Raw genomic sequence first — 9,714 nt, forward strand, 5'->3', positions numbered from 1 at the left:
AGGTGTCATCCAACCCAAGCAGAGAATAAAGCTCAAGGGCTAGAATTCAGACACTTGTAACAGGCTCCAAGGGGCAGTGATTGGCGATTTGGAGTACAGAGAAGCCCTAGATCCCCCTCTAATGGGAAGTCATCCTCCGCCACTAGTTGGCAGGTCAGGGGCCCAGGGATGTCCTTGAGACTGGGTGGGAACCATCCTCACACACCCTGAGTGGGGTCTGCTCTCTCTGACCATGGCAGGATTCCTCAGGCGACAGGGGGCCCAGGGCTGAGGGTGGAGGGTGCCATGCTGTGTAGCACACTCTCCCAGCTTGGCGGCAGCCTGAACGTGTGTACTCTGTTTTGTCTGGGCCCCCGGAGTCGCAGTCAGGCTGCTGTCTGGAAACCCACCGATTAAGACGGCTCGTCAAAGAGGAATTATATTTAATTGAATAAAACTCTGAATGAAAATACGATTCCATCTAAAGTGTAATAGATGATGCAAACTTTGTCCATTCACACACACAGATACACACACACGTATGTAGTACACAAATATTTAAATGTAAAATTTAAATTTTGGACTCACTTTATGCCAGTCGTTCTAATTGAAGTCATTAATGAGGCACGGTTCGGTGTGTCCCTCTCGCTCTGTCATACCTTTCTTGGCTCAGCTTCTGCCGCTGTACGTCCTCTTCTGGACACAGGCCTGACAGCATCACGGAAGTATGGAATGGTAGTTCACTTGGGGTTTCAATGTTCTTAACCACATCAAGTATCTTGGATTCTATTTGATCGGCTCCCAAAAGGACACGAGGCAGGGTGGGATGCAGGTAAGTCCCTTGGACTGGAAATCCCAAGATCCGGATTCTAATTTGAACTCACTTCTGTCCAAGCACTAGTCCGCCAGGGTCTCAGCTTGGAATTTGGATTTGTTTGGAATAGCAGCTTTAAATCTTTCTGGTCTCACGCCCTGGGAAATAACAGGAAATATATATATATATATATATATATATATATATATATATATATATATATATATATTGGTCTTTGCTATGGTTTCTGGCACAAAATTTTTCAAATCTTTTCGTTTTCTGAAGGTCAGCAACCTCTGGCATATATATTACTAAACTCTTGGGGATTCCTGGCCGATAGGAGCATCTTTTGTTCTAATGAAGGGACTCTTGGTGGACTCCTGGGTGGGGGCTGATCACTAGGAAGGCCAAACCAGGATCGGAAGCCTGGAACTTTCGGCCTCATCCCCTACCATCTGCAGAGGGAAGAGGGGCTGGAAAATGAGTTAATAATTGGTCATGCCGGCACGATGACGCCTCCATAAAAATCTCGAAGTATAAGGTTCAGAAAGTTTCGGGGCTCCTGAACCCATAGAGGTACTGGTGAAGGACGCGTGCCTGTAACGACCAGAAAACTCTGCCCATGTCTCCACACCTGGCCTCCTGCATCTCTTCTATCTGGCTGTTCCTCACTTGTGTCCTTTTATAATAAACTGGTCCTCTAATAATGCAAGTGCTTTCCTGAGTTCTGGGAACAAATTATTGAACCTGAGGAGGGGGCCATGGGAACCCCGATTTACAGTTGGCTGGCCGGAAACACAAGGGACATCAGGCGACTTGCAACGGGCATCTGAAGCAGGACAAAAGGGACAGTCTTAAGGGACTGAGTTCCCAGCCTGTGGGGTCTGCGCTAATACTGATTAGTGTCAGCATCGAATAGAATTGTCGCAGAATTGTTGGGCGTGAGCAAGGCCCACACTTCTGGCATCCGAAGCGTTGATGTGTGAGTGTGAACAGAGAAGGGGAAACAGGAGTTTCCCCCTATTTTCATGTCCCCTTTACATTTAAGGTTATTGAGGACCCCTGAAGCGCTTTATGTTATCATCTCCATCATTATTTACAGTATTAAAATTAAAAGAGACATTTTAAAAGCAATTTGTTTTCAAATAACAATAATAAACTCATGGGGGTGCATAAATATCTTTTGATTAAAAAAGCCTGTATTTTTCAAAAGAACAGTGAGAAGAGTGGTATTGTCAAAAAGAAAAGAGAAAGAAATTGGTATTGTTTTTCACTTTTTGTTCGATCGCCTTATTGTCTGGTTTTATAGACGACAGTTGGGTTCTCACATCTGCTTCTGTACTCAGACAGTTGTGAATTACGTGTCGGCACATGGCCTCTGCCTCCGGAAACCATCCCCCCACCACCCCGCCCCGTATGCCTGGAAGAAAATGAGAGTGGAAAAGGTGATGAGGAAAACCGTTTGACCTCGTGATTGCCCTGAGTCTTGGGGGCCCACTCGGTCCTCAGGCTGCACTTTGAAAACTGCTGGCCTAGAGACCCTAACACGTCTGCCAGATCTGACATTCTGTGGTCTTTCTGAGAACACTCTGTGGTAGTGTTTTTCAGAATACATTTTGAGGATCATACTCCCAGGAATAATTTCATGGGATGTTACCCTATGTAGGGAACTGTGGTTTCTGTGAGTGAATTAGTTTGAGAAGGCTTGGTTTAAAGTAAATTATGTTGGGGGCGCCTGGGGAGCTCAGTTGGTTAAGCGTCTGCCTTCAGCTTGGGTCATGATTCACAGGCCTGGGATGGAGCCCAGGATGGAGCCTCATGTCAGGTTCCTTGCTCAGAGGGGAGCCTGCTTCTCCCTCTGCCTCTGTCTGCCGCTCTGCCTACTTGTGCTCTCTCTTTCTATCAAAGAAATAAATAAAATCTTTAAAAGGTAAGTAAATTATCTGGATGGATTTTACTGCAGGACTTTTTAGATGCTTCGATACGGTAATACATGTTATGAATCTCTTTTAAAAATATAGGATTTCTTTTAAAAGTATAGGATTTCCCTATGGTTTCAGCCAGAAACTCGTTTTTTTGAGAAGCATCTTTAAAGACTAGTGTAACAGGGAACATAATTTGGGAAAGGCTGCTCCTGCGACTCCTGGATACTTGTTCTGAGTATTAACAGATCAGATTCTACCATCTGGAATCCATTTTGTCTAAACAAAATTCTGCATGCACACTTTTTGATTCTTTTAATACAGATACTTATGATAGTCATGTCGAGGGCTTAGAGAACCACAGATTGCTAAAATTTGGCCTCTAGATAAGTTGCTGAAAATTAAGTAGGAAGAATGTTACCAATTATATTAATAGTTATATATATGTATTTGTAGGACTGGGTTTGACTTAGAAAAATTTGACGTAGAAAAATCATATCAGTCAGTCTAATACAACAGGAAGACATTAGTTCACAGAAGCACTCATTAAGGGAGAAAAGAAAACCTCATCCTGACAAATATTTTGGTTTTTTCTTTAACTTTTTTAATGGGGGTAAAACAAATCTATAGTAAAATATGTAAAGGGACCATCTCAATCAATTTTTACTATGTCAGACTCAGGCCTGGGAGTCAGGGGTCCTGGTCCTGTCCCCAGCTCTTCTGTTAAATCTCTGTATGATTGAAGGGGTCATGTCCCTTCCTCTGAATTCCAGTCACCCCAACTATAAGGCAACAGTGTTAAACTAGATCAGTGTTGGGGTGCCTGGGTGGGTCAGTGGGTTAAGCCTTTGCCTTCGGCTCAGGTCATGATCCCAGGGTCCTGGAATCAAGCCCCGAATAGGGCTCTCTGCTTGGCAGGGAGCCTGCTTCCCCCTCTCTCTCTGCCTGCCTCTCTGCCTACTTGTGATTTCTGTCTGTCAAAAATAAATAAAATCTTTGAAAAAAACCTAGATCAGTGTTTCCCAAAGTGTATAGGCAAGATGATTCAAAGTATACCTAGAAGAATAGGTGTTTTTTTTTTTTTTTTTGCTTTGCTAGGTATGCAGTTTCTTTTTTAAACTTCCATATGAAGTTATACTTCACTTACAAGAAAATGCATAAAATTTTTATTGAACAGCTTCGTGGATTTTTACCTAGGTATACAACAAATAATGCATATAAACCACTCTCCGCTCCTCAGAAAGCTCTCTGTGCCCCCGCCCCGGTCAGCATGCATCCCTGGCTCCCAAGGTAACCAGCATGCTGAGTTCTAGCAATATTAACCAGGTTTTGACTGTCCTTGAACATCACGTAATTAAATCACACAGTATCTACTCTTCATCTCTACCTAGCTGTTTGCTCACCCCTGTGTCTGTGAAAACCACCCACATTGTTGCATGTAGTGGTAGTTCATTCCTTTGCGTTGCCAAAGAGTATCCCCTTGGATGAATATATCACAATTTATTTATGTTATTTATATATATATATTTATATATTATATTATATATATTTATATACTTATTTATATTATATTATATTATATTATATATTTATATATTTATTATTTATATCACAGCAGCTGGGTATTCGAATTATTTCTAATTTGGGGTTATTGTGAACAAAGCTGCTCTTATTGTATATGTCTTTCGGTGGCTGTATGTCCTCATCTCTCTTGGGTATGTTCCTAGGAGTGAAATTGCTGAGTGATAGAGTACTTTTGTTTTCCAAACTGGACATACCAGTGTCCACTCCATCAACAGATGAGAGTTTAGGTGACTTGCATTGTTGCCAACACTCAGTGTTATTACATAATATCTTGTGTGAATCTGAGGAGGCACAGTGGTCGTGGATGGAGGGGGAAACAGAGACAATCTCAAAACTTTTAAGAGTTTTGCAGGGATCTTCTGACTCAAGGGGGGGGGGGTTTAGTGTCCTGGTAAACATAGCCCAAGAGGGAGGAATTTACAGAGGACATATATGGGTAAAGAACTTGAAGAAAGAGCGAGCATATGCTTAGCAAAATGTAGAGGCCACAAAACTGTGTGTTTGTGTAGAGGTGGAGTGGGGAAGATGGTCCAAGAAAAAGCAATATTTTGGTGATGTGAGTCAGGGTCTAAACGGTCTTGTAACACTGTAATGAAAGCTGGATATGTTTCCCCGCTTACACAAATACAGGATGGGAGAGATATATAATGTAGCCAAAGATATGTTAGCACTTTACACTAATGCAGTGTAAAGTGACCGGCAAACTCATTTGACTCAGGCTGAATATGCAGCAGACCTACGAAATCCTTTTGATTAGAACAGAGCATTTTATCTTTGCTCTGCTCTCTACCGGAAGCCCAGTTCTGGGGTGTTCTGTTCCATTTCGGAGATATACGCTTACGAGGAGCACAGACAGGAGGCATTCAGAGCACAGTGGCTGGCATGCTGGAGGCCTCGAAACTCTGCCATGCAAGGAACAGCTGTAGGAAATGGGACATTGTTCTGGGAAAGAGAAGCCGCAGAGGTATGACAGCTGTCTTTGGCCATCTGAAGGAATGTCACGTGGAAGAGGAATAGAATTCACAGTGCATGACTCCAAAAGGTCAGCACTAACAGAGAAAACTTAGTATGGCAGCAGGAAGGATGTTTACCAAAGTTGGCTAAGGAAGGAATGTATTGCCCGGGGAGACGACGGTTCTAGCACCGTCAGTGTTCGCGTTTCTTTTGGTCAGCGACTTGCAGAAGCTACCTCAGAGGGAATTTAAGCATCTGATGAAAAGTTTGACATATGACTCTAAGTTCCCTTTTGGCTCTGAGATCCCATGAGTCTGGCTATGTGACTTTGGATTTCCTGGAACCCCAGGTCTTTATAAAACAGGGGATGGGTTAAGGATTCTTCAACACCAAACACGTTTCCTTGTGAGCTGCTTCCCACAAGCGCTAGCAGGTGAATGATACACACTCCCCATCATCAGCTGTGACCCTGGCAGTTAGAGGTCTTTGGTTGTTAACAACGTTAACTGATTGGCTAACCTAAGGAAAAAAGGGAATTTGTTGGAAAGAAGGGGAAAATCTATAGACTGTAAGAGGGAGCTGAAGAATGCAGCATAAAGGAGCAGAAAACTAGTGCATCCTCACAGAGCTTCGCCATGGGGGTGAAATGGCAACGCATGGTCTCTGCTGGCCCCATTCTCAGCCACTACTTTGTATTCCAAGTCCAGGAGAGGGAGAGTGCCATGGACTTCTAATTAGGTCTTACACCTGCCCCTTGGCAAGAAAACTCAGGACACATGGGTTGTCACCCCAAGGTCATCTCCCAAGATGACATCAGAAGCTATTATCAGAAGGGACAAACAACGGTGTCCCCTGTATACATCGCCCCTTCCTCTCCTACTCAGGATCGTACATCAAGAGCTCAAGAGAGTGAGTATTTGATACGTTAGGAGAAAAACAATCTTCGACATACTCGGCTTTATCTTTAAAAGGGAAACATGCACCCATCTGGATGCGTACGTTTTTTACTAAGAGCAGATGTGACACATGCTTTAACTGTGTAGTGAAAAGCTAGAAGCCTACGAACCCGACTCCCAGGGAGACAGACACGCCGATGTGGGCTTGCGCATCAACAAACAGGTATCAGATGCCTACGATGTGTCAATCCCTGTACTAGACACCAACACTTATTAAGCCAGTGCAAAAATGGAAAGGTTAAATATTTGCCCCGTGTCAACGCACAGGGGGAGGAGGGCCATGCGCTGGGGCTCAACGGTGTGGGGCTGGCCAGGGAGGGAGTCCTTCGGTCCCCTCACGAGGTGGCCCGTGCTCGCCCCACCCACCAGGGACCTCCCGCTCGGGCCGTCAGTCCAATCACCAGGGACCCCACCCCGTCTGGCCAGCCCCTGGTGTCTGTAGCCCTCCGGAGTAGGTGACACCCCCAGAGTGAGGACATTTGGGTCAGGGCCAGCAGCTGTCACCTGAGAAAAGATTGAGATCCGCCCACCAGGTGACGAGGCTTGTTGTAGCCGAGACAGGCACAGCTCAGATTGCCTCCCCGAAGTAATTAACCCCGGGGCGGGGGCAGGGGAGAATGTGACAAATCTCTGGTGCAGCCACCCTCCGGCCGGTTGGTCGCTCACTCCAATCTCTCCTAGACAGGTTGGGAGCCTGGAAGCTTTCGGGGAGCAATCCGGTGGGAGGAGGAGCGGACCCTACCCTTTCTCGAGTGTGGGTGCCCGCGGGGGGACGTCCAGGGCTGCAGAGCAGCTCCAGCCCGGAGCAGGTGGCGAGGTAGAAGCACGAGGCTGAGGTCAAAGAAAGTGAGCCTGGACCACAGCGGGGGTGGTGTGCCCGGCGCCAGCGGCATGTACTGAGCTCTGAGGTCAGGGCTCTGAGTTCTCCGCCAGGATGGGAGAGGTTGCGGGGGTGGGGGGGTGGGGGCTGTGTCCTGTGGATCCCAGGAGGCATGGCAGCACGGGAGACACTAATCCTCAGTTTTTACACATAATCACTTCAGACAGGAAAGATTAAGTACCTGTACATCAAATTGCACTCACAGCTGGAAGGACTAGTGGTTTCAGAGGTTTCAGCTCATGTTCGCAGGGGCCCTGTGGGCCAGAGCTTTCCAGGGAGGGACCAGGGGCCCTGTCTCTGATCCCAAAACTGCCGCTCACTCACAACATCTCCCTGGACCTCAGTTTTCTCTCCTGTTTAATGGGTTAAACTAACGCTGATGCATCTTACCGCCTTTTAAGAACAAAAGAGAGGATCCAAACAAAGTGTTTGAAAGTTAAAACATGACAGAAGTCTATGAATCTCACAGCCCTCTCTCTGGCATGTGTGTTTGGTCACCACAGAACGCGAATTTGGGGGGAAGGGTCTCTAATTGACTTGAAGGAAATTAGCCTAATAGCTTGGCCAAATGAGGCCAGGAGATGGCTTGGAGGGTGACAGTGTGGGAAAGGCTGCTTCATTTGTAGGGATTCTCTCAAGGAATGAAGGAACCAAAGGAAACCTGCCTTGTGATTTCTGTAAAGATTCCTGTAATCAGAGATGCTTCTGAGTCCGCTGATGAGAGCAGGAAACTCCTCACGTAACAGATAAAGAAACTGAGGTACAGACAAGGGGAAGTGACTTGCCCAAGGGCAGCTGGCAATTGACCAGAGTCGGTTCTGGAATTTCTTTGCAGCTTCTTAAAACTAGCTTCTGTGACCCAGACCTCAGTCTTGCCTCCCCCTATCTTCAGGTTTTAGGATGTGGGCCTTTTCCCCAAAGGGATCATGGCGTAGTTTCGTGATTCCAAAGCATCTTAAGCAGCCCCCGTGGAGCCGTTTTTCGGATCCTCTCTCTCAACCTGCAAGAGGCAGGAGGTGCCAGGGGTTAAAGAGCATTCCCTGGTGTGGGATTCAGCCGGGGTGAGATGTTCACAGGCATTCGCTCAGTTTACAACTTGCTGTTAATAGACGCCATTAATCACAGCCAAGTGCAGCTGGCTCCGCCGGGGATAGGGACGGCTCACCATGCCCGGGCGGGGCAGGCGGCGGGAGGACACAGGCAGGGCCTCCTTCACGTACCCCTGAGGCCCAGAAATCTGTCCCAGGAAGGAGGCAGTGGACTAAGGGCTCCCACCCTGGCGACCCTGGCACATAGCTTCGGTGACTCGCTCTTTCCAGCTGAGTTTCCCAAATGCCCAACACAAGTCAAATCTCTGACCCGGTGTCTGGCACACATTAGGTACTTCGTGAGTACTTTGAAAAAGTCTGGTGTTTGGGAGGCCTTGCCCCAAAACAGCAGGACAGAGGGAGAAGTTTAAGTGGTGTCCACTGCCATCTGGGTTAGCAGAAGCCTGCTGCTTAGTCTCCAGGGCGGTAGAAACTGCTGGGTCGTAGCTTGGGGACAGTTTTCCTTGCAAGGAAGCAGTGGGATGGGGCATTAGCCCAATTAGTGCGTTCAAGATGTGAGCTTCAGGTCTCAGAGCTTGCTTCTTTTTCTGTGGCCTCTGGTGGGGCCCACACTGCTGGGAGTCTCGGACATCCCTAACATCCCTACCTGGAGACTCTAGACCCTCTTGGATTTACTCAGGGTCAAGACCAGAATTCTGGTGAACTACACTATTCTAGGCAGACCTCCTAACAGAGTTCTTGGTGCTCAGTGCTGAGGAGATAGAAAAGCCAGCTGTCACATTCCAGAATGTTCTATCCCAGTTTCAGATTGTGCCCTGGTGCCAAACACTGAATCATCAGGACCCTAACAGTATGTTAGGCCTCTCGAGGTCTAAATCAGAGGAAGTATCTGTTGTCTTTTGTCAATTACTTATTTTAAAGCTTGAGCCTAGAATAAGACCAAGTGAATGTAAGTGAGGGGAAGGATTTAAAAACTTGATTGAGTCTAATGGCTACCATGTATGTGGAACTGACCCTTGCATTACACATTATTCAAATATGACCTCACTTAGAACTCCCAACAACCCTGTGAAGCAGATATGGTTTTATCCCCATTTTGCAAGTGTGGAAGCAGAGGTGCAGAGAGGTTAAATTATTTGACCAACGTCACAGAGCAAGGAAGTGACGGAGCTGGGTTTCACACCCAGGCCATCAGGCTCCAGAGTCTATGCTCTTAACCACCTAGAAAGGAGGGACCTAGGAAGAACCTTGCAGGTGTGCTTGTCAGACCCAGATGTCATGCCCTCGCAAGACTCCCCCTCCAGCCCCGTGTGTGCAGCCCTCCCTGGAGAAGGGGAAGAGCGAGATGACCTCTGGAGGTCCTTTCACACAAACAGGCCTCCAACTCTCCCTGGAGAACTCCCCCCTCTTGGTCTTCACTTGCTTTTCTTTCTGGCCAGTCCAGCAGGCTGGTCTGGGTCTCCTGATTGAGTTCAGCTGTCGCCGTGGGACCAGGGGAGCAGCGTGCAAACCCCTGCAGGATTAGGGGTGCCGATGAGGCAGCCACCAGAGAACAGCATCACTTGACAGCTCTCTC

Source organism: Mustela putorius, unplaced genomic scaffold, assembly GCF_011764305.1.
Source record: "Mustela putorius furo isolate JIRA1106 unplaced genomic scaffold, ASM1176430v1.1 tig00000508_pilon_pilon_pilon, whole genome shotgun sequence".
Classification (NCBI taxonomy): Eukaryota; Metazoa; Chordata; class Mammalia; order Carnivora; family Mustelidae; genus Mustela; species Mustela putorius.